The 24,043-nt window shown below is 38.3% G+C and overlaps 15 non-coding genes across 15 annotated transcripts; all 15 read left to right on the top strand.

Moving 5' to 3' along the window:
• The first annotated feature begins 824 nt into the window (after window positions 1–824).
• trnap-ugg (transfer RNA proline (anticodon UGG)) lies at window positions 825–896 on the top strand. Its single transcript has one exon. It is a non-coding gene; the product is annotated as a tRNA-Pro (tRNA).
• A 430-nt stretch (window positions 897–1,326) lies between these two features.
• Window positions 1,327–1,398, top strand: trnap-agg (transfer RNA proline (anticodon AGG)). Its single transcript has one exon. It is a non-coding gene; the product is annotated as a tRNA-Pro (tRNA).
• A 1,562-nt stretch (window positions 1,399–2,960) lies between these two features.
• On the top strand, window positions 2,961–3,032 carry trnap-ugg (transfer RNA proline (anticodon UGG)). The gene has a single exon. It is a non-coding gene; the product is annotated as a tRNA-Pro (tRNA).
• A 2,453-nt stretch (window positions 3,033–5,485) lies between these two features.
• trnap-ugg (transfer RNA proline (anticodon UGG)) lies at window positions 5,486–5,557 on the top strand. Its single transcript has one exon. It is a non-coding gene; the product is annotated as a tRNA-Pro (tRNA).
• A 430-nt stretch (window positions 5,558–5,987) lies between these two features.
• On the top strand, window positions 5,988–6,059 carry trnap-agg (transfer RNA proline (anticodon AGG)). Its single transcript has one exon. It is a non-coding gene; the product is annotated as a tRNA-Pro (tRNA).
• Window positions 6,060–7,621: 1,562 nt separating this feature from the next.
• On the top strand, window positions 7,622–7,693 carry trnap-ugg (transfer RNA proline (anticodon UGG)). Its single transcript has one exon. It is a non-coding gene; the product is annotated as a tRNA-Pro (tRNA).
• Window positions 7,694–10,334: 2,641 nt separating this feature from the next.
• On the top strand, window positions 10,335–10,406 carry trnap-ugg (transfer RNA proline (anticodon UGG)). The gene has a single exon. It is a non-coding gene; the product is annotated as a tRNA-Pro (tRNA).
• Window positions 10,407–10,836: 430 nt separating this feature from the next.
• On the top strand, window positions 10,837–10,908 carry trnap-agg (transfer RNA proline (anticodon AGG)). The gene has a single exon. It is a non-coding gene; the product is annotated as a tRNA-Pro (tRNA).
• Window positions 10,909–13,041: 2,133 nt separating this feature from the next.
• trnap-ugg (transfer RNA proline (anticodon UGG)) lies at window positions 13,042–13,113 on the top strand. Its single transcript has one exon. It is a non-coding gene; the product is annotated as a tRNA-Pro (tRNA).
• A 430-nt stretch (window positions 13,114–13,543) lies between these two features.
• On the top strand, window positions 13,544–13,615 carry trnap-agg (transfer RNA proline (anticodon AGG)). Its single transcript has one exon. It is a non-coding gene; the product is annotated as a tRNA-Pro (tRNA).
• Window positions 13,616–15,572: 1,957 nt separating this feature from the next.
• On the top strand, window positions 15,573–15,644 carry trnap-ugg (transfer RNA proline (anticodon UGG)). Its single transcript has one exon. It is a non-coding gene; the product is annotated as a tRNA-Pro (tRNA).
• Window positions 15,645–18,103: 2,459 nt separating this feature from the next.
• trnap-ugg (transfer RNA proline (anticodon UGG)) lies at window positions 18,104–18,175 on the top strand. The gene has a single exon. It is a non-coding gene; the product is annotated as a tRNA-Pro (tRNA).
• A 2,056-nt stretch (window positions 18,176–20,231) lies between these two features.
• trnap-ugg (transfer RNA proline (anticodon UGG)) lies at window positions 20,232–20,303 on the top strand. Its single transcript has one exon. It is a non-coding gene; the product is annotated as a tRNA-Pro (tRNA).
• Window positions 20,304–22,766: 2,463 nt separating this feature from the next.
• trnap-ugg (transfer RNA proline (anticodon UGG)) lies at window positions 22,767–22,838 on the top strand. Its single transcript has one exon. It is a non-coding gene; the product is annotated as a tRNA-Pro (tRNA).
• Window positions 22,839–23,268: 430 nt separating this feature from the next.
• On the top strand, window positions 23,269–23,340 carry trnap-agg (transfer RNA proline (anticodon AGG)). Its single transcript has one exon. It is a non-coding gene; the product is annotated as a tRNA-Pro (tRNA).
• Window positions 23,341–24,043: the final 703 nt, after the last annotated feature.

Consider the following 24,043-nt stretch of genomic DNA (forward strand, 5'->3'; position numbering starts at 1 on the left):
TCGGCGTTGTAAAACGAACGTATCAGGTGTAATAAATAAATAAATAACAAAGGCTATCAAAGGTATCATTCTCTTGTGTAACATACCTTTTATACACAGCGTCACAACGTTCGGATTGTGCAGTTTTGGTAGATAAATGTATTACACGACGTAAACAGCAAAACAGTTTATTTATTTTTTTTGGAAAAAATGTTGCCTTTGAATATGTTTCGGATACGGATATATTCGGGTAAATTTAATGGACGTTAAGTCTGAGATAATGTTACAACGCAAAGCATTAAATACAAAACAAACAACAACAAAAAACAGACAGCTTCATTTATAGCGTCTAATATTTATTAGGATACGAAAAAAAAATGTCTTAATGCCTGATTGTCTGTCAGAAATCAGTCGTTCTTGGGTGATTTTTCCCGGCGTCTATTAGGAAACGTGCACGTTTGGGATTGCCAGATGTTTGAAAACAAGTTAACGCTAGACGCATCTCCACAACAGAAATGTTAAAGTACAGATTTATAGACAGGGTGTTGTGTAACGATTTCCAAATGAGTAATTAAAAACTTTTATGCCTGCCTAATTACATGGGGCCACAAAGGCACTTTATTAAAACAGCGCAAAGCTTTCAAATGCTTCCTAGTCTTGACAGTTGACTAATTAAAACCAGTTTGTACTATGTGGAGCCTTGAAATATTTTTTTTAAGTTTTAACCATTCTGTGCTTTGAGTTTTCTCATGAAAGCACCGAATACACTTCCCAGCTCAGGCAGACAACAGAGTTTTGACGGTCAGTCACGCACATCAAAATAACACATTGACAACTTCTCAGATGGCTCGTTGGTCTAGGGGTATGATTTTCGCTTTGGGTGCGAGCGGTCCCGGGTTCAAATCCCGGACGAGCCCTCCTTTAACCAAGTGCTCCTTTGCTGTTCTATAAAAATAACTTATCAGTTGTCCCGTTAAAATCTGATCAGAATAATCAAACCAAAATGACACATTGTTATACTTTCTTAGAAGTTGGCAACGTAAATGTTGCAAAATCTTTTGTATAACTAACCGATTAAACACAGCGTCACAACGTTTGTATTGTACAGTTTGGGCTGATAAACATGATACATAAGGTAAACGGCGCGAAGCATAAAGTCTTGAACACAGCTCCTGTCAAAAGTCTTTTCATTTGACAAAGCAAAATAAGTTCTTACAACATCAAGCCCTTAATGACACCTCATGCTTAAAGTGTTCAAAATGCTTTAATGAAGCTCTGCATTGAGTTTTGTTTTGTCATAAATACACTTGCCAGTGCAACCAGTCAACCTTGTGCCCTGTCCCGGCTGGCTCGTTGGTCTAGGGGTATGATTCTCGCTTAGGGTGCGAGAGGTCCCGGGTTCAAATCCCGGACGAGCCCTTGTTCTTATCACAGTGTGCAAATGGAAATGAAAGGAGGAAGCGATTAAAGGGCAAAACGTGAACAGCTTTCCATGTGGATGCAATGACACATTACTACAATTCTACCCTTTAGCTTAAAATTTGAAGCTTAAAAACAGTTAAACCAGTTTTTACTATTTGGAGCCTTTAAATATGTTTCATGTTTCAACTCTTTAAAGAGTTTTATCATTCTGTGCCTTGAGTTTTGTCATGCAAGCACTGACTACACTTCCTAGCTCAACCAGACAACAGACTTTCGACGGTCAGTCACGCAGCGTTGGTCTAGGCGTAAGATTCTCGCTTTGGGTGCGAGAGTCGGCATTGTAAATCAAACGTATCAGGTATAAAAAATGAATAAAAAAGGCAACAGGTAATATGAAACTCGTTACGTCGTTGCTCACTGAAACGCAGCATCATAAATAAGGTCAGCCTGTAAGTGTAACAATGGCGTTCACACTCTATTTTCAGTCAGATCGCTTTGCTTAAAGACCTTTTTTGATTTTGATTGAAAAAGCACGCATTAACTTTTAATTCTACTTATATGAGCCTTTAAATATATTTCATGTTTCAACTCTTTAACGAGTTTTAATCATTCTGTGCCTTGATTATTTCCATGCAAGCACTGAATACATTTCCTAGCTCAAACAGACAACAGAGTTTTTACGGTCAGTCACGCAGCGTTGGTCTAGGCGTATGATTCTCGCTTTGGGTGCGAGAGTCGGCGTTGTAAAACGAACGTATCAGGTGTAATAAATAAATAAATAACAAAGGCTATCAAAGGTATCATTCTCTTGTGTAACGTACCTTTTATACACAGCGTCACAACGTTCGGATTGTGCAGTTTTGGTAGATAAATGTATTACACGACGTAAACAGCCAAACAGTTTATTTATTTTTTTTGGAAAAAATGTTGCCTTTGAATATGTTTCGGATACGGATATATTCGGGTAAATTTAATGGACGTTAAGTCTGAGATAATGTTACAACGCAAAGCATTAAATACAAAACAAACAACAACAACAAACAGACAGCTTCATTTATAGCGTCTAATATTTATTAGGATACGAAAAAAAAATGTCTTAATGCCTGATTGTCTGTCAGAAATCAGTCGTTCTTGGGTGATTTTTCCCGGCGTCTATTAGGAAACGTGCACGTTTGGGATTGCCAGATGTTTGAAAACAAGTTAACGCTAGACGCATCTCCACAACAGAAATGTTAAAGTACAGATTTATAGACAGGGTGTTGTGTAACGATTTCCAAATGAGTAATTAAAAACTTTTATGCCTGCCTAATTACATGGGGCCACAAAGGCACTTTATTAAAACAGCGCAAAGCTTTCAAATGCTTCCTAGTCTTGACAGTTGACTAATTAAAACCAGTTTGTACTATTTGGAGCCTTGAAATATTTTTTTTAAGTTTTAACCATTCTGTGCTTTGAGTTTTCTCATGAAAGCACCGAATACACTTCCCAGCTCAGTCAGACAACAGAGTTTTGACGGTCAGTCACGCACATCAAAATAACACATTGACAACTTCTCAGGTGGCTCGTTGGTCTAGGGGTATGATTTTCGCTTTGGGTGCGAGAGGTCCCGGGTTCAAATCCCGGTCGAGCCCTCCTTTAACCACGTGCTCCTTTGCTGTTCTATAAAAATAACTTATCAGTTGTCCCGTTAAAATCTGATCAGAATAATCAAACCAAAATGACACATTGTTATACTTTCTTAGAAGTTGGCAACGTAAATGTTGCAAAATCTTTTGTATAACTAACCGATTAAACACAGCGTCACAACGTTTGTATTGTACAGTTTGGGCTGATAAACATGATACATAAGGCGCGAAGCATAAAGTCTTGAACACAGCTCCTGTCAAAAGTCTTTTCATTTGACAAAGCAAAATAAGTTCTTACAACATCAAGCCCTTAATGACACCTCATGCTTAAAGTGTTCAAAATGCTTTAATGAAGCTCTGCATTGAGTTTTGTTTTGTCATAAATACACTTGCCAGTGCAACCAGTCAACCTTGTGCTCTGTCCCGGCTGGCTCGTTGGTCTAGGGGTATGATTCTCGCTTAGGGTGCGAGAGGTCCCGGGTTCAAATCCCAGACAAGCCCTTGTTCTTATCACAGTGTGCAAATGGAAATGAAAGGAGGAAGCGATTAAAGGGCAAAACGTGAACAGCTTTCCATGTGGATGCAATGACACATTACTACAATTCTACCCTTTAGCTTAAAATTTGAAGCTTAAAAACAGTTAAACCAGTTTTTACTATTTGGAGCCTTTAAATATGTTTCATGTTTCAACTCTTTAAAGAGTTTTATCATTCTGTGCCTTGAGTTTTGTCATGCAAGCACTGACTACACTTCCTAGCTCAACCAGACAACAGACTTTCGACGGTCAGTCACGCAGCGTTGGTCTAGGCGTAAGATTCTCGCTTTGGGTGCGAGAGTCGGCATTGTAAAACAAACGTATCAGGTATAAAAAATGAATAAAAAAGGCAACAGGTAATATGAAACTCGTTACGTCGTTGCTCACTGAAACGCAGCATCATAAATAAGGTCAGCCTGTAAGTGTAACAATGGCGTTCACACTCTATTTTCAGTCAGATCGCTTTGCTTAAGACCTTTTTTGATTTTGATTGAAAAAGCACGCATTAACTTTTAATTCTACTTATATGAGCCTTTAAATATATTTCATGTTTCAACTCTTTAAAGAGTTTTATCATTCTGTGCCTTGAGTTTTGTCATGCAAGCACTGACTACACTTCCTAGCTCAACCAGACAACAGACTTTCGACGGTCAGTCACGCAGCGTTGGTCTAGGCGTAAGATTCTCGCTTTGGGTGCGAGAGTCGGCATTGTAAAACAAACGTATCAGGTATAAAAAATGAATAAAAAAGGCAACAGGTAATATGAAACTCGTTACGTCGTTGCTCACTGAAACGCAGCATCATAAATAAGGTCAGCCTGTAAGTGTAACAATGGCGTTCACACTCTATTTTCAGTCAGATCGCTTTGCTTAAGACCTTTTTTGATTTTGATTGAAAAAGCACGCATTAACTTTTAATTCTACTTATATGAGCCTTTAAATATATTTCATGTTTCAACTCTTTAACGAGTTTTAATCATTGTGTGCCTTGATTATTTCCATGCAAGCACTGAATACATTTCCTAGCTCAAACAGACAACAGAGTTTTTACGGTCAGTCACGCAGCGTTGGTCTAGGCGTATGATTCTCGCTTTGGGTGCGAGAGTCGGCGTTGTAAAACGAACGTATCAGGTGTAATAAATAAATAAATAACAAAGGCTATCAAAGGTATCATTCTCTTGTGTAACGTACCTTTTATACACAGCGTCACAACGTTCGGATTGTGCAGTTTTGGTAGATAAATGTATTACACGACGTAAACAGCAAAACAGTTTATTTATTTTTTTTGGAAAAAATTTTGCCTTTGAATATGTTTCGGATACGGATATATTCGGGTAAATTTAATGGACGTTAAGTCTGAGATAATGTTACAACGCAAAGCATTAAATACAAAACAACAACAAAAAACAGACAGCTTCATTTATAGCGTCTAATATTTATTAGGATACGAAAAAAAAATGTCTTAATGCCTGATTGTCTGTCAGAAATCAGTCGTTCTTGGGTGATTTTTCCCGGCGTCTATTAGGAAACGTGCACGTTTGGGATTGCCAGATGTTTGAAAACAAGTTAACGCTAGACGCATCTCCACAACAGAAATGTTAAAGTACAGATTTATAGACAGGGTGTTGTGTAACGATTTCCAAATGAGTAATTAAAAACTTTTATGCCTGCCTAATTACATGGGGCCACAAAGGCACTTTATTAAAACAGCGCAAAGCTTTCAAATGCTTCCTAGTCTTGACAGTTGACTAATTAAAACCAGTTTGTACTATGTGGAGCCTTGAAATATTTTTTTTAAGTTTTAACCATTCTGTGCTTTGAGTTTTCTCATGAAAGCACCGAATACACTTCCCAGCTCAGGCAGACAACAGAGTTTTGACGGTCAGTCACGCACATCAAAATAACACATTGACAACTTCTCAGATGGCTCGTTGGTCTAGGGGTATGATTTTCGCTTTGGGTGCGAGCGGTCCCGGGTTCAAATCCCGGACGAGCCCTCCTTTAACCAAGTGCTCCTTTGCTGTTCTATAAAAATAACTTATCAGTTGTCCCGTTAAAATCTGATCAGAATAATCAAACCAAAATGACACATTGTTATACTTTCTTAGAAGTTGGCAACGTAAATGTTGCAAAATCTTTTGTATAACTAACCGATTAAACACAGCGTCACAACGTTTGTATTGTACAGTTTGGGCTGATAAACATGATACATAAGGTAAACGGCGCGAAGCATAAAGTCTTGAACACAGCTCCTGTCAAAAGTCTTTTCATTTGACAAAGCAAAATAAGTTCTTACAACATCAAGCCCTTAATGACACCTCATGCTTAAAGTGTTCAAAATGCTTTAATGAAGCTCTGCATTGAGTTTTGTTTTGTCATAAATACACTTGCCAGTGCAACCAGTCAACCTTGTGCCCTGTCCCGGCTGGCTCGTTGGTCTAGGGGTATGATTCTCGCTTAGGGTGCGAGAGGTCCCGGGTTCAAATCCCGGACGAGCCCTTGTTCTTATCACAGTGTGCAAATGGAAATGAAAGGAGGAAGCGATTAAAGGGCAAAACGTGAACAGCTTTCCATGTGGATGCAATGACACATTACTACAATTCTACCCTTTAGCTTAAAATTTGAAGCTTAAAAACAGTTAAACCAGTTTTTACTATTTGGAGCCTTTAAATATGTTTCATGTTTCAACTCTTTAAAGAGTTTTATCATTCTGTGCCTTGAGTTTTGTCATGCAAGCACTGACTACACTTCCTAGCTCAACCAGACAACAGACTTTCGACGGTCAGTCACGCAGCGTTGGTCTAGGCGTAAGATTCTCGCTTTGGGTGCGAGAGTCGGCATTGTAAATCAAACGTATCAGGTATAAAAAATGAATAAAAAAGGCAACAGGTAATATGAAACTCGTTACGTCGTTGCTCACTGAAACGCAGCATCATAAATAAGGTCAGCCTGTAAGTGTAACAATGGCGTTCACACTCTATTTTCAGTCAGATCGCTTTGCTTAAAGACCTTTTTTGATTTTGATTGAAAAAGCACGCATTAACTTTTAATTCTACTTATATGAGCCTTTAAATATATTTCATGTTTCAACTCTTTAACGAGTTTTAATCATTCTGTGCCTTGATTATTTCCATGCAAGCACTGAATACATTTCCTAGCTCAAACAGACAACAGAGTTTTTACGGTCAGTCACGCAGCGTTGGTCTAGGCGTATGATTCTCGCTTTGGGTGCGAGAGTCGGCGTTGTAAAACGAACGTATCAGGTGTAATAAATAAATAAATAACAAAGGCTATCAAAGGTATCATTCTCTTGTGTAACGTACCTTTTATACACAGCGTCACAACGTTCGGATTGTGCAGTTTTGGTAGATAAATGTATTACACGACGTAAACAGCCAAACAGTTTATTTATTTTTTTTGGAAAAAATGTTGCCTTTGAATATGTTTCGGATACGGATATATTCGGGTAAATTTAATGGACGTTAAGTCTGAGATAATGTTACAACGCAAAGCATTAAATACAAAACAAACAACAACAACAAACAGACAGCTTCATTTATAGCGTCTAATATTTATTAGGATACGAAAAAAAAATGTCTTAATGCCTGATTGTCTGTCAGAAATCAGTCGTTCTTGGGTGATTTTTCCCGGCGTCTATTAGGAAACGTGCACGTTTGGGATTGCCAGATGTTTGAAAACAAGTTAACGCTAGACGCATCTCCACAACAGAAATGTTAAAGTACAGATTTATAGACAGGGTGTTGTGTAACGATTTCCAAATGAGTAATTAAAAACTTTTATGCCTGCCTAATTACATGGGGCCACAAAGGCACTTTATTAAAACAGCGCAAAGCTTTCAAATGCTTCCTAGTCTTGACAGTTGACTAATTAAAACCAGTTTGTACTATTTGGAGCCTTGAAATATTTTTTTTAAGTTTTAACCATTCTGTGCTTTGAGTTTTCTCATGAAAGCACCGAATACACTTCCCAGCTCAGTCAGACAACAGAGTTTTGACGGTCAGTCACGCACATCAAAATAACACATTGACAACTTCTCAGGTGGCTCGTTGGTCTAGGGGTATGATTTTCGCTTTGGGTGCGAGAGGTCCCGGGTTCAAATCCCGGTCGAGCCCTCCTTTAACCACGTGCTCCTTTGCTGTTCTATAAAAATAACTTATCAGTTGTCCCGTTAAAATCTGATCAGAATAATCAAACCAAAATGACACATTGTTATACTTTCTTAGAAGTTGGCAACGTAAATGTTGCAAAATCTTTTGTATAACTAACCGATTAAACACAGCGTCACAACGTTTGTATTGTACAGTTTGGGCTGATAAACATGATACATAAGGCGCGAAGCATAAAGTCTTGAACACAGCTCCTGTCAAAAGTCTTTTCATTTGACAAAGCAAAATAAGTTCTTACAACATCAAGCCCTTAATGACACCTCATGCTTAAAGTGTTCAAAATGCTTTAATGAAGCTCTGCATTGAGTTTTGTTTTGTCATAAATACACTTGCCAGTGCAACCAGTCAACCTTGTGCTCTGTCCCGGCTGGCTCGTTGGTCTAGGGGTATGATTCTCGCTTAGGGTGCGAGAGGTCCCGGGTTCAAATCCCAGACAAGCCCTTGTTCTTATCACAGTGTGCAAATGGAAATGAAAGGAGGAAGCGATTAAAGGGCAAAACGTGAACAGCTTTCCATGTGGATGCAATGACACATTACTACAATTCTACCCTTTAGCTTAAAATTTGAAGCTTAAAAACAGTTAAACCAGTTTTTACTATTTGGAGCCTTTAAATATGTTTCATGTTTCAACTCTTTAAAGAGTTTTATCATTCTGTGCCTTGAGTTTTGTCATGCAAGCACTGACTACACTTCCTAGCTCAACCAGACAACAGACTTTCGACGGTCAGTCACGCAGCGTTGGTCTAGGCGTAAGATTCTCGCTTTGGGTGCGAGAGTCGGCATTGTAAAACAAACGTATCAGGTATAAAAAATGAATAAAAAAGGCAACAGGTAATATGAAACTCGTTACGTCGTTGCTCACTGAAACGCAGCATCATAAATAAGGTCAGCCTGTAAGTGTAACAATGGCGTTCACACTCTATTTTCAGTCAGATCGCTTTGCTTAAGACCTTTTTTGATTTTGATTGAAAAAGCACGCATTAACTTTTAATTCTACTTATATGAGCCTTTAAATATATTTCATGTTTCAACTCTTTAAAGAGTTTTATCATTCTGTGCCTTGAGTTTTGTCATGCAAGCACTGACTACACTTCCTAGCTCAACCAGACAACAGACTTTCGACGGTCAGTCACGCAGCGTTGGTCTAGGCGTAAGATTCTCGCTTTGGGTGCGAGAGTCGGCATTGTAAAACAAACGTATCAGGTATAAAAAATGAATAAAAAAGGCAACAGGTAATATGAAACTCGTTACGTCGTTGCTCACTGAAACGCAGCATCATAAATAAGGTCAGCCTGTAAGTGTAACAATGGCGTTCACACTCTATTTTCAGTCAGATCGCTTTGCTTAAGACCTTTTTTGATTTTGATTGAAAAAGCACGCATTAACTTTTAATTCTACTTATATGAGCCTTTAAATATATTTCATGTTTCAACTCTTTAACGAGTTTTAATCATTGTGTGCCTTGATTATTTCCATGCAAGCACTGAATACATTTCCTAGCTCAAACAGACAACAGAGTTTTTACGGTCAGTCACGCAGCGTTGGTCTAGGCGTATGATTCTCGCTTTGGGTGCGAGAGTCGGCGTTGTAAAACGAACGTATCAGGTGTAATAAATAAATAAATAACAAAGGCTATCAAAGGTATCATTCTCTTGTGTAACGTACCTTTTATACACAGCGTCACAACGTTCGGATTGTGCAGTTTTGGTAGATAAATGTATTACACGACGTAAACAGCAAAACAGTTTATTTATTTTTTTTGGAAAAAATTTTGCCTTTGAATATGTTTCGGATACGGATATATTCGGGTAAATTTAATGGACGTTAAGTCTGAGATAATGTTACAACGCAAAGCATTAAATACAAAACAACAACAAAAAACAGACAGCTTCATTTATAGCGTCTAATATTTATTAGGATACGAAAAAAAAATGTCTTAATGCCTGATTGTCTGTCAGAAATCAGTCGTTCTTGGGTGATTTTTCCCGGCGTCTATTAGGAAACGTGCACGTTTGGGATTGCCAGATGTTTGAAAACAAGTTAACGCTAGACGCATCTCCACAACAGAAATGTTAAAGTACAGATTTATAGACAGGGTGTTGTGTAACGATTTCCAAATGAGTAATTAAAAACTTTTATTCTGCAAAAGTTAAGGTTGCGTGGGTTTCCTGATAAAATCCGAGTCGAGCCCTTCCTTAATCCCGTGCTCTTTCACTAAAGAACGTTGACTTATCAAAATGTCTCTTCAAAATGTAATCACAGTGTGCAATTAGAAAACAAAGGTGGTATTAAATTGATAAACATGTAAAGCCTGCCTAATTACATGGGTCCACAAAGGCACTTTATTAAAACAGCGCAAAGCTTTCAAATGCTTCCTAGTCTTGACAGTTGACAGTTGACTTGACAGTTGACTAATAAAACCAGTTTGTACTATTTGGAGCCTTGAAATATTTTTTTTAAGTTTTAACCATTCTGTGCTTTGAGTTTTCTCATGAAAGCACCGAATACACTTCCCAGCTCAGGCAGACAACAGAGTTTTGACGGTCAGTCACGCACATCAAAATAACACATTGACAACTTCTCAGGTGGCTCGTTGGTCTAGGGGTATGATTTTCGCTTTGGGTGCGAGAGGTCCCGGGTTCAAATCCCGGACGAGCCCTCCTTTAACCAAGTGCTCCTTTGCTGTTCTATAAAAATAACTTATCAGTTGTCCCGTTAAAATCTGATCAGAATAATCAAACCAAAATGACACATTGTTATACTTTCTTAGAAGTTGGCAACGTAAATATTGCAAAATCTTTTGTATAACTAACCGATTAAACACAGCGTCACAACGTTTGTATTGTACAGTTTGGGCTGATAAACATGATACATAAGGTAAACGGCGCGAAGCATAAAGTCTTGAACACAGCTCCTGTCAAAAGTCTTTTCATTTGACAAAGCAAAATAAGTTCTTACAACATCAAGCCCTTAATGACACCTCATGCTTAAAGTGTTCAAAATGCTTTAATGAAGCTCTGCATTGAGTTTTGTTTTGTCATAAATACACTTGCCAGTGCAACCAGTCAACCTTGTGCCCTGTCCCAGCTGGCTCGTTGGTCTAGGGGTATGATTCTCGCTTAGGGTGCGAGAGGTCCGGGGTTCAAATCCCGGACGAGCCCTTGTTCTTATCACAGTGTGCAAATGGAAATGAAAGGAGGAAGCGATTAAAGGGCAAAACGTGAACAGCTTTCCATGTGGATGCAATGACACATTACTACAATTCTACCCTTTAGCTTAAAATTTGAAGCTTAAAAACAGTTAAACCAGTTTTTACTATTTGGAGCCTTTAAATATGTTTCATGTTTCAACTCTTTAAAGAGTTTTATCATTCTGTGCCTTGAGTTTTGTCATGCAAGCACTGACTACACTTCCTAGCTCAACCAGACAACAGACTTTCGACGGTCAGTCACGCAGCGTTGGTCTAGGCGTAAGATTCTCGCTTTGGGTGCGAGAGTCGGCATTGTAAAACAAACGTATCAGGTATAAAAAATGAATAAAAAAGGCAACAGGTAATATGAAACTCGTTACGTCGTTGCTCACTGAAACGCAGCATCATAAATAAGGTCAGCCTGTAAGTGTAACAATGGCGTTCACACTCTATTTTCAGTCAGATCGCTTTGCTTAAGACCTTTTTTGATTTTGATTGAAAAAGCACGCATTAACTTTTAATTCTACTTATATGAGCCTTTAAATATGTTTCATGTTTCAACTCTTTAAAGAGTTTTATCATTCTGTGCCTTGAGTTTTGTCATGCAAGCACTGACTACACTTCCTAGCTCAACCAGACAACAGACTTTCGACGGTCAGTCACGCAGCGTTGGTCTAGGCGTAAGATTCTCGCTTTGGGTGCGAGAGTCGGCATTGTAAAACAAACGTATCAGGTATAAAAAATGAATAAAAAAGGCAACAGGTAATATGAAACTCGTTACGTCGTTGCTCACTGAAACGCAGCATCATAAATAAGGTCAGCCTGTAAGTGTAACAATGGCGTTCACACTCTATTTTCAGTCAGATCGCTTTGCTTAAAGACCTTTTTTGATTTTGATTGAAAAAGCACGCATTAACTTTTAATTCTACTTATATGAGCCTTTAAATATATTTCATGTTTCAACTCTTTAACGAGTTTTAATCATTCTGTGCCTTGATTATTTCCATGCAAGCACTGAATACATTTCCTAGCTCAAACAGACAACAGAGTTTTTACGGTCAGTCACGCAGCGTTGGTCTAGGCGTATGATTCTCGCTTTGGGTGCGAGAGTCGGCGTTGTAAAACGAACGTATCAGGTGTAATAAATAAATAAATAACAAAGGCTATCAAAGGTATCATTCTCTTGTGTAACGTACCTTTTATACACAGCGTCACAACGTTCGGATTGTGCAGTTTTGGTAGATAAATGTATTACACGACGTAAACAGCAAAACAGTTTTTTGTTTTTTTTTGGAAAAAATGTTGCCTTTGAATATGTTTCGGATACGGATATATTCGGGTAAATTTAATGGACGTTAAGTCTGAGATAATGTTACAACGCAAAGCATTAAATACAAAACAAACAACAACAAAAAACAGACAGCTTCATTTATAGCGTCTAATATTTATTAGGATACGAAAAAAAAATGTCTTAATGCCTTATTGTCTGTCAGAAATCAGTCGTTCTTGGGTGATTTTTCCCGGCGTCTATTAGGAAACGTGCACGTTTGGGATTGCCAGATGTTTGAAAACAAGTTAACGCTAGACGCATCTCCACAACAGAAATGTTAAAGTACAGATTTATAGACAGGGTGTTGTGTAACGATTTCCAAATGAGTAATTAAAAACTTTTATTCTGCAAAAGTTAAGGTTGCGTGGGTTTCCTGATAAAATCCGAGTCGAGCCCTTCCTTAATCCCGTGCTCTTTCACTAAAGAACGTTGACTTATCAAAATGTCTCTTCAAAATGTAATCACAGTGTGCAATTAGAAAACAAAGGTGGTATTAAATTGATAAACATGTAAAGCCTGCCTAATTACATGGGTCCACAAAGGCACTTTATTAAAACAGCGCAAAGCTTTCAAATGCTTCCTAGTCTTGACAGTTGACTAATTAAAACCAGTTTGTACTATTTGGAGCCTTGAAATATTTTTTTTAAGTTTTAACCATTCTGTGCTTTGAGTTTTCTCATGAAAGCACCGAATACACTTCCCAGCTCAGGCAGACAACAGAGTTTTGACGGTCAGTCACGCACATCAAAATAACACATTGACAACTTCTCAGATGGCTCGTTGGTCTAGGGGTATGATTTTCGCTTTGGGTGCGAGAGGTCCCGGGTTCAAATCCCGGACGAGCCCTCCTTTAACCACGTGCTCCTTTGCTGTTCTATAAAAATAACTTATCAGTTGTCCCGTTAAAATCTGATCAGAATAATCAAACCAAAATGACACATTGTTATACTTTCTTAGAAGTTGGCAACGTAAATGTTGCAAAATCTTTTGTATAACTAACCGATTAAACACAGCGTCACAACGTTTGTATTGTACAGTTTGGGCTGATAAACATGATACATAAGGTAAACGGCGCGAAGCATAAAGTCTTGAACACAGCTCCTGTCAAAAGTCTTTTCATTTGACAAAGCAAAATAAGTTCTTACAACATCAAGCCCTTAATGACACCTCATGCTTAAAGTGTTCAAAATGCTTTAATGAAGCTCTGCATTGAGTTTTGTTTTGTCATAAATACACTTGCCAGTGCAACCAGTCAACCTTGTGCCCTGTCCCGGCTGGCTCGTTGGTCTAGGGGTATGATTCTCGCTTAGGGTGCGAGAGGTCCTGGGTTCAAATCCCAGACAAGCCCTTGTTCTTATCACAGTGTGCAAATGGAAATGAAAGGAGGAAGCGATTAAAGGGCAAAACGTGAACAGCTTTCCATGTGGATGCAATGACACATTACTACAATTCTACCCTTTAGCTTAAAATTTGAAGCTTAAAAACAGTTAAACCAGTTTTTACTATTTGGAGCCTTTAAATATGTTTCCTGTTTCAACTCTTTAAAGAGTTTTATCATTCTGTGCCTTGAGTTTTGTCATGCAAGCACTGACTACACTTCCTAGCTCAACCAGACAACAGACTTTCGACGGTCAGTCACGCAGCGTTGGTCTAGGCGTAAGATTCTCGCTTTGGGTGCGAGAGTCGGCATTGTAAAACAAACGTATCAGGTATAAAAAATTAATAAAAAAGGCAACAGGTAATATGAAACTCGTTACGTCGTTGCTCACTGAAACGCAGCATCATAAATAAGGTCAGCCTGTAAGTGTAACAATGGCGTTCACACTCTATTTTCAGTCAGATCGCTTTGCTTAAGACCTTTTTTGATTTTGATTGAAAAAGCACGCATTAACTTTTAATTCTACTTATATGAGCCTTTAAATATGTTTCATGTTTCAACTCTTTAAAGAGTTTTATCATTCTGTGCCTTGAGTTTTGTCATGCAAGCACTGACTACACTTCCTAGCTCAACCAGACAACAGACTTTCGACGGTCAGTCACGCAGCGTTGGTCTAGGCGTAAGATTCTCGCTTTGGGTGCGAGAGTCAGCATTGTAAAACAAACGTATCAGGTATAAAAAATGAATAAAAAAGGCAACAGGTAATATGAAACTCGTTACGTCGTTGCTCACTGAAACGCAGCATCATAAATAAGGTCAGCCTGTAAGTGTAACAATGGCGTTCACACTCTATTTTCAGTCAGATCGCTTTGCTTAAAGACCTTTTTTGATTTTGATTGAAAAAGCACGCATTAACTTTTAATTCTACTTATATGAGCCTTTAAATATATTTCATGTTTCAACTCTTTAACGAGTTTTAATCATTCTGTGCCTTGATTATTTCCATGCAAGCACTGAATACATTTCCTAGCTCAAACAGACAACAGAGTTTTTACGGTCAGTCACGCAGCGTTGGTCTAGGCGTATGATTCTCGCTTTGGGTGCGAGAGTCGGCGTTGTAAAACGAACGTATCAGGTGTAATAAATAAATAAATAACAAAGGCTATCAAAGGTATCATTCTCTTGTGTAACGTACCTTTTATACACAGCGTCACAACGTTCGGATTGTGCAGTTTTGGTAGATAAATGTATTACACGACGTAAACAGCCAAACAGTTTATTTATTTTTTTTGGAAAAAATGTTGCCTTTGAATATGTTTCGGATACGGATATATTCGGGTAAATTTAATGGACGTTAAGTCTGAGATAATGTTACAACGCAAAGCATTAAATACAAAACAAACAACAACAACAAACAGACAGCTTCATTTATAGCGTCTAATATTTATTAGGATACGAAAAAAAAATGTCTTGATGCCTGATTGTCTGTCTGAAATCAGTCGTTCTTGGGTGATTTTTCCCGGCGTCTATTAGGAAACGTGCACGTTTGGGATTGCCAGATGTTTGAAAACAAGTTAACGCTAGACGCATCTCCACAACAGAAATGTTAAAGTACAGATTTATAGACAGGGTGTTGTGTAACGATTTCCAAATGAGTAATTAAAAACTTTTATGCCTGCCTAATTACATGGGGCCACAAAGGCACTTTATTAAAACAGCGCAAAGCTTTCAAATGCGTCTTGACAGTTGACTAATTAAAACCAGTTTGTACTATTTGGAGCCTTGAAATATTTTTTTTAAGTTTTAACCATTCTGTGCTTTGAGTTTTCTCATGAAAGCACCGAATACACTTCCCAGCTCAGGCAGACAACAGAGTTTTGACGGTCAGTCACGCACATCAAAATAACACATTGACAACTTCTTAGATGGCTCGTTGGCCTAGGGGTATGATTTTCGCTTTGGGTGCGAGAGGTCCCGGGTTCAAATCCCGGACGAGCCCTCCTTTAACCACGTGCTCCTTTGCTGTTCTATAAAAATAACTTATCAGTTGTCCCGTTAAAATCTGATCAGAATAATCAAACCAAAATGACACATTGTTATACTTTCTTAGAAGTTGGCAACGTAAATGTTGCAAAATCTTTTGTATAACTAACCGATTAAACACAGCGTCACAACGTTTGTATTGTACAGTTTGGGCTGATAAACATGATACATAAGGTAAACGGCGCGAAGCATAAAGTCTTGAACACAGCTCCTGTCAAAAGTCTTTTCATTTGACAAAGCAAAATAAGTTCTTACAACATCAAGCCCTTAATGACACCTCATGCTTAAAGTGTTCAAAATGCTTTAATGAAGCTCTGCATTGAGTTTTGTTTTGTCATAAATACACTTGCCAGTGCAACCAGTCAACCTTGTGCCCTGTCCCGGCTGGCTCGTTGGTCTAGGGGTATGATTCTCGCTTAGGGTGCGAGAGGTCCCGGGTTCAAATCCCAGACAAGCCCTTGTTCTTATCACAGTGTGCAAATGGAAATGAAAGGAGGAAGCGATTAAAGGGCAAAACGTGAACAGCTTTCCATGTGGATGCAATGACACATTACTACAATTCTACCCTTTAGCTTAAAATTTGAAGCTTAAAAACAGTTAAACCAGTTTTTACTATTTGGAGCCTTTAAATATGTTTCATGTTTCAACTCTTTAAAGAGTTTTATCATTCTGTGCCTTGAGTTTTGTCATGCAAGCACTGACTACACTTCCTAGCTCAACCAGACAACAGACTTTCGACGGTCAGTCACGCAGCGTTGGTCTAGGCGTAAGATTCTCGCTTTGGGTGCGAGAGTCGGCATTGTAAAACAAACGTATCAGGTATAAAAAATTAATAAAAAAGGCAACAGGTAATATGAAACTCGTTACGTCGTTGCTCACTGAAACGCAGCATCATAAATAAGGTCAGCCTGTAAGTGTAACAATGGCGTTCACACTCTATTTTCAGTCAGATCGCTTTGCTTAAGACCTTTTTTGATTTTGATTGAAAAAGCACGCATTAACTTTTAATTCTACTTATATGAGCCTTTAAATATGTTTCATGTTTCAACTCTTTAAAGAGTTTTATCATTCTGTGCCTTGAGTTTTGTCATGCAAGCACTGACTACACTTCCTAGCTCAACCAGACAACAGACTTTCGACGGTCAGTCACGCAGCGTTGGTCTAGGCGTAAGATTCTCGCTTTGGGTGCGAGAGTCGGCATTGTAAAACAAACGTATCAGGTATAAAAAATGAATAAAAAAGGCAACAGGTAATATGAAACTCGTTACGTCGTTGCTCACTGAAACGCAGCATCATAAATAAGGTCAGCCTGTAAGTGTAACAATGGCGTTCACACTCTATTTTCAGTCAGATCGCTTTGCTTAAAGACCTTTTTTGATTTTGATTGAAAAAGCACGCATTAACTTTTAATTCTACTTATATGAGCCTTTAAATATATTTCATGTTTCAACTCTTTAACGAGTTTTAATCATTCTGTGCCTTGATTATTTCCATGCAAGCACTGAATACATTTCCTAGCTCAAACAGACAACAGAGTTTTTACGGTCAGTCACGCAGCGTTGGTCTAGGCGTATGATTCTCGCTTTGGGTGCGAGAGTCGGCGTTGTAAAACGAACGTATCAGGTGTAATAAATAAATAAATAACAAAGGCTATCAAAGGTATCATTCTCTTGTGTAACGTACCTTTTATACACAGCGTCACAACGTTCGGATTGTGCAGTTTTGGTAGATAAATGTATTACACGACGTAAACAGCAAAACAGTTTTTTTTTTTTTTTTGGAAAAAATGTTGCCTTTGAATATGTTTCGGATACGGATATATTCGGGTAAATTTAATGGACGTTAAGTCTGAGATAATGTTACAACGCAAAGCATTAAATACAAAACAAACAACAACAAAAAACAGACAGCTTCATTTATAGCGTCTAATATTTATTAGGATACGAAAAAAAAATGTCTTAATGCCTTATTGTCTGTCAGAAATCAGTCGTTCTTGGGTGATTTTTCCCGGCGTCTATTAGGAAACGTGCACGTTTGGGATTGCCAGATGTTTGAAAACAAGTTAACGCTAGACGCATCTCCACAACAGAAATGTTAAAGTACAGATTTATAGACAGGGTGTTGTGTAACGATTTCCAAATGAGTAATTAAAAACTTTTATGCCTGCCTAATTACATGGGGCCACAAAGGCACTTTATTAAAACAGCGCAAAGCTTTCAAATGCGTCTTGACAGTTGACTAATTAAAACCAGTTTGTACTATTTGGAGCCTTGAAATATTTTTTTTAAGTTTTAACCATTCTGTGCTTTGAGTTTTCTCATGAAAGCACCGAATACACTTCCCAGCTCAGGCAGACAACAGAGTTTTGACGGTCAGTCACGCACATCAAAATAACACATTGACAACTTCTCAGATGGCTCGTTGGTCTAGGGGTATGATTTTCGCTTTGGGTGCGAGAGGTCCCGGGTTCAAATCCCGGACGAGCCCTCCTTTAACCACGTGCTCCTTTGCTGTTCTATAAAAATAACTTATCAGTTGTCCCGTTAAAATCTGATCAGAATAATCAAACCAAAATGACACATTGTTATACTTTCTTAGAAGTTGGCAACGTAAATGTTGCAAAATCTTTTGTATAACTAACCGATTAAACACAGCGTCACAACGTTTGTATTGTACAGTTTGGGCTGATAAACATGATACATAAGGTAAACGGCGCGAAGCATAAAGTCTTGAACACAGCTCCTGTCAAAAGTCTTTTCATTTGACAAAGCAAAATAAGTTCTTACAACATCAAGCCCTTAATGACACCTCATGCTTAAAGTGTTCAAAATGCTTTAATGAAGCTCTGCATTGAGTTTTGTTTTGTCATAAATACACTTGCCAGTGCAACCAGTCAACCTTGTGCCCTGTCCCAGCTGGCTCGTTGGTCTAGGGGTATGATTCTCGCTTAGGGTGCGAGAGGTCCCGGGTTCAAATCCCAGACAAGCCCTTGTTCTTATCACAGTGTGCAAATGGAAATGAAAGGAGGAAGCGATTAAAGGGCAAAACGTGAACAGCTTTCCATGTGGATGCAATGACACATTACTACAATTCTACCCTTTAGCTTAAAATTTGAAGCTTAAAAACAGTTAAACCAGTTTTTACTATTTGGAGCCTTTAAATATGTTTCATGTTTCAACTCTTTAAAGAGTTTTATCATTCTGTGCCTTGAGTTTTGTCATGCAAGCACTGACTACACTTCCTAGCTCAACCAGACAACAGACTTTCGACGGTCAGTCACGCAGCGTTGGTCTAGGCGTAAGATTATCGCTTTGGGTGCGAGAGTCGGCATTGTAAAACAAACGTATCAGGTATAAAAAATTAATAAAAAAGGCAACAGGTAATATGAAACTCGTTACGTCGTTGCTCACTGAAACGCAGCATCATAAATAAGGTCAGCCTGTAAGTGTAACAATGGCGTTCACACTCTATTTTCAGTCAGATCGCTTTGCTTAAGACCTTTTTTGATTTTGATTGAAAAAGCACGCATTAACTTTTAATTCTACTTATATGAGCCTTTAAATATGTTTCATGTTTCAACTCTTTAAAGAGTTTTATCATTCTGTGCCTTGAGTTTTGTCATGCAAGCACTGACTACACTTCCTAGCTCAACCAGACAACAGACTTTCGACGGTCAGTCACGCAGCGTTGGTCTAGGCGTAAGATTCTCGCTTTGGGTGCGAGAGTCGGCGTTGTAAAACGAACGTATCAGGTGTAATAAATAAATAAATAACAAAGGCTATCAAAGGTATCATTCTCTTGTGTAACGTACCTTTTATACACAGCGTCACAACGTTCGGATTGTGCAGTTTTGGTAGATAAATGTATTACACGACGTAAACAGCAAAACAGTTTTTTTTTTTTTTTTGGAAAAAATGTTGCCTTTGAATATGTTTCGGATACGGATATATTCGGGTAAATTTAATGGACGTTAAGTCTGAGATAATGTTACAACGCAAAGCATTAAATACAAAACAAACAACAACAAAAAACAGACAGCTTCATTTATAGCGTCTAATATTTATTAGGATACGAAAAAAAAATGTCTTAATGCCTTATTGTCTGTCAGAAATCAGTCGTTCTTGGGTGATTTTTCCCGGCGTCTATTAGGAAACGTGCACGTTTGGGATTGCCAGATGTTTGAAAACAAGTTAACGCTAGACGCATCTCCACAACAGAAATGTTAAAGTACAGATTTATAGACAGGGTGTTGTGTAACGATTTCCAAATGAGTAATTAAAAACTTTTATGCCTGCCTAATTACATGGGGCCACAAAGGCACTTTATTAAAACAGCGCAAAGCTTTCAAATGCGTCTTGACAGTTGACTAATTAAAACCAGTTTGTACTATTTGGAGCCTTGAAATATTTTTTTTAAGTTTTAACCATTCTGTGCTTTGAGTTTTCTCATGAAAGCACCGAATACACTTCCCAGCTCAGGCAGACAACAGAGTTTTGACGGTCAGTCACGCACATCAAAATAACACATTGACAACTTCTCAGATGGCTCGTTGGTCTAGGGGTATGATTTTCGCTTTGGGTGCGAGAGGTCCCGGGTTCAAATCCCGGACGAGCCCTCCTTTAACCACGTGCTCCTTTGCTGTTCTATAAAAATAACTTATCAGTTGTCCCGTTAAAATCTGATCAGAATAATCAAACCAAAATGACACATTGTTATACTTTCTTAGAAGTTGGCAACGTAAATGTTGCAAAATCTTTTGTATAACTAACCGATTAAACACAGCGTCACAACGTTTGTATTGTACAGTTTGGGCTGATAAACATGATACATAAGGTAAACGGCGCGAAGCATAAAGTCTTGAACACAGCTCCTGTCAAAAGTCTTTTCATTTGACAAAGCAAAATAAGTTCTTACAACATCAAGCCCTTAATGACACCTCATGCTTAAAGTGTTCAAAATGCTTTAATGAAGCTCTGCATTGAGTTTTGTTTTGTCATAAATACACTTGCCAGTGCAACCAGTCAACCTTGTGCCCTGTCCCAGCTGGCTCGTTGGTCTAGGGGTATGATTCTCGCTTAGGGTGCGAGAGGTCCCGGGTTCAAATCCCAGACAAGCCCTTGTTCTTATCACAGTGTGCAAATGGAAATGAAAGGAGGAAGCGATTAAAGGGCAAAACGTGAACAGCTTTCCATGTGGATGCAATGACACATTACTACAATTCTACCCTTTAGCTTAAAATTTGAAGCTTAAAAACAGTTAAACCAGTTTTTACTATTTGGAGCCTTTAAATATGTTTCATGTTTCAACTCTTTAAAGAGTTTTATCATTCTGTGCCTTGAGTTTTGTCATGCAAGCACTGACTACACTTCCTAGCTCAACCAGACAACAGACTTTCGACGGTCAGTCACGCAGCGTTGGTCTAGGCGTAAGATTATCGCTTTGGGTGCGAGAGTCGGCATTGTAAAACAAACGTATCAGGTATAAAAAATTAATAAAAAAGGCAACAGGTAATATGAAACTCGTTACGTCGTTGCTCACTGAAACGCAGCATCATAAATAAGGTCAGCCTGTAAGTGTAACAATGGCGTTCACACTCTATTTTCAGTCAGATCGCTTTGCTTAAGACCTTTTTTGATTTTGATTGAAAAAGCACGCATTAACTTTTAATTCTACTTATATGAGCCTTTAAATATGTTTCATGTTTCAACTCTTTAAAGAGTTTTATCATTCTGTGCCTTGAGTTTTGTCATGCAAGCACTGACTACACTTCCTAGCTCAACCAGACAACAGACTTTCGACGGTCAGTCACGCAGCGTTGGTCTAGGCGTAAGATTCTCGCTTTGGGTGCGAGAGTCGGCATTGTAAAACAAACGTATCAGGTATAAAAAATGAATAAAAAAGGCAACAGGTAATATGAAACTCGTTACGTCGTTGCTCACTGAAACGCAGCATCATAAATAAGGTCAGCCTGTAAGTGTAACAATGGCGTTCACACTCTATTTTCAGTCAGATCGCTTTGCTTAAAGACCTTTTTTGATTTTGATTGAAAAAGCACGCATTAACTTTTAATTCTACTTATATGAGCCTTTAAATATATTTCATGTTTCAACTCTTTAACGAGTTTTAATCATTCTGTGCCTTGATTATTTCCATGCAAGCACTGAATACATTTCCTAGCTCAAACAGACAACAGAGTTTTTACGGTCAGTCACGCAGCGTTGGTCTAGGCGTATGATTCTCGCTTTGGGTGCGAGAGTCGGCGTTGTAAAACGAACGTATCAGGTGTAATAAATAAATAAATAACAAAGGCTATCAAAGGTATCATTCTCTTGTGTAACGTACCTTTTATACACAGCGTCACAACGTTCGGATTGTGCAGTTTTGGTAGATAAATGTATTACACGACGTAAACAGCAAAACAGTTTTTTTTTTTTTTTTTTGAAAAAATGTTGCCTTTGAATATGTTTCGGATACGGATATATTCGGGTAAATTTAATGGACGTTAAGTCTGAGATAATGTTACAACGCAAAGCATTAAATACAAAACAAACAACAACAAAAAACAGACAGCTTCATTTATAGCGTCTAATATTTATTAGGATACGAAAAAAAAATGTCTTAATGCCTGATTGTCTGTCAGAAATCAGTCGTTCTTGGGTGATTTTTCCCGGCGTCTATTAGGAAACGTGCACGTTTGGGATTGCCAGATGTTTGAAAACAAGTTAACGCTAGACGCATCTCCACAACAGAAATGTTAAAGTACAGATTTATAGACAGGGTGTTGTGTAACGATTTCCAAATGAGTAATTAAAAACTTTTATGCCTGCCTAATTACATGGGGCCACAAAGGCACTTTATTAAAACAGCGCAAAGCTTTCAAATGCTTCCTAGTCTTGACAGTTGACTAATTAAAACCAGTTTGTACTATGTGGAGCCTTGAAATATTTTTAAGTTTTAACCATTCTGTGCTTTGAGTTTTCTCATGAAAGCACCGAATACACTTCCCAGCTCAGGCAGACAACAGAGTTTTGACGGTCAGTCACGCACATCAAAATAACACATTGACAACTTCTCAGATGGCTCGTTGGTCTAGGGGTATGATTTTCGCTTTGGGTGCGAGCGGTCCCGGGTTCAAATCCCGGACGAGCCCTCCTTTAACCAAGTGCTCCTTTGCTGTTCTATAAAAATAACTTATCAGTTGTCCCGTTAAAATCTGATCAGAATAATCAAACCAAAATGACACATTGTTATACTTTCTTAGAAGTTGGCAACGTAAATGTTGCAAAATCTTTTGTATAACTAACCGATTAAACACAGCGTCACAACGTTTGTATTGTACAGTTTGGGCTGATAAACATGATACATAAGGTAAACGGCGCGAAGCATAAAGTCTTGAACACAGCTCCTGTCAAAAGTCTTTTCATTTGACAAAGCAAAATAAGTTCTTACAACATCAAGCCCTTAATGACACCTCATGCTTAAAGTGTTCAAAATGCTTTAATGAAGCTCTGCATTGAGTTTTGTTTTGTCATAAATACACTTGCCAGTGCAACCAGTCAACCTTGTGCCCTGTCCCGGCTGGCTCGTTGGTCTAGGGGTATGATTCTCGCTTAGGGTGCGAGAGGTCCCGGGTTCAAATCCCGGACGAGCCCTTGTTCTTATCACAGTGTGCAAATGGAAATGAAAGGAGGAAGCGATTAAAGGGCAAAACGTGAACAGCTTTCCATGTGGATGCAATGACACATTACTACAATTCTACCCTTTAGCTTTAAATTTGAAGCTTAAAAACAGTTAAACCAGTTTTTACTATTTGGAGCCTTTAAATATGTTTCATGTTTCAACTCTTTAAAGAGTTTTATCATTCTGTGCCTTGAGTTTTGTCATGCAAGCACTGACTACACTTCCTAGCTCAACCAGACAACAGACTTTCGACGGTCAGTCACGCAGCGTTGGTCTAGGCGTAAGATTCTCGCTTTGGGTGCGAGAGTCAGCATTGTAAAACAAACGTATCAGGTATAAAAAATTAATAAAAAAGGCAACAGGTAATATGAAACTCGTTACGTCGTTGCTCACTGAAACGCAGCATCATAAATAAGGTCAGCCTGTAAGTGTAACAATGGCGTTCACACTCTATTTTCAGTCAGATCGCTTTGCTTAAGACCTTTTTTGATTTTGATTGAAAAAGCACGCATTAACTTTTAATTCTACTTATATGAGCCTTTAAATATATTTCATGTTTCAACTCTTTAAAGAGTTTTATCATTCTGTGCCTTGAGTTTTGTCATGCAAGCACTGACTACACTTCCTAGCTCAACCAGACAACAGACTTTCGACGGTCAGTCACGCAGCGTTGGT

Source organism: Trichomycterus rosablanca, chromosome 2 (genome assembly GCF_030014385.1).
Source record: "Trichomycterus rosablanca isolate fTriRos1 chromosome 2, fTriRos1.hap1, whole genome shotgun sequence".
Taxonomy (NCBI): Eukaryota; Metazoa; Chordata; class Actinopteri; order Siluriformes; family Trichomycteridae; genus Trichomycterus; species Trichomycterus rosablanca.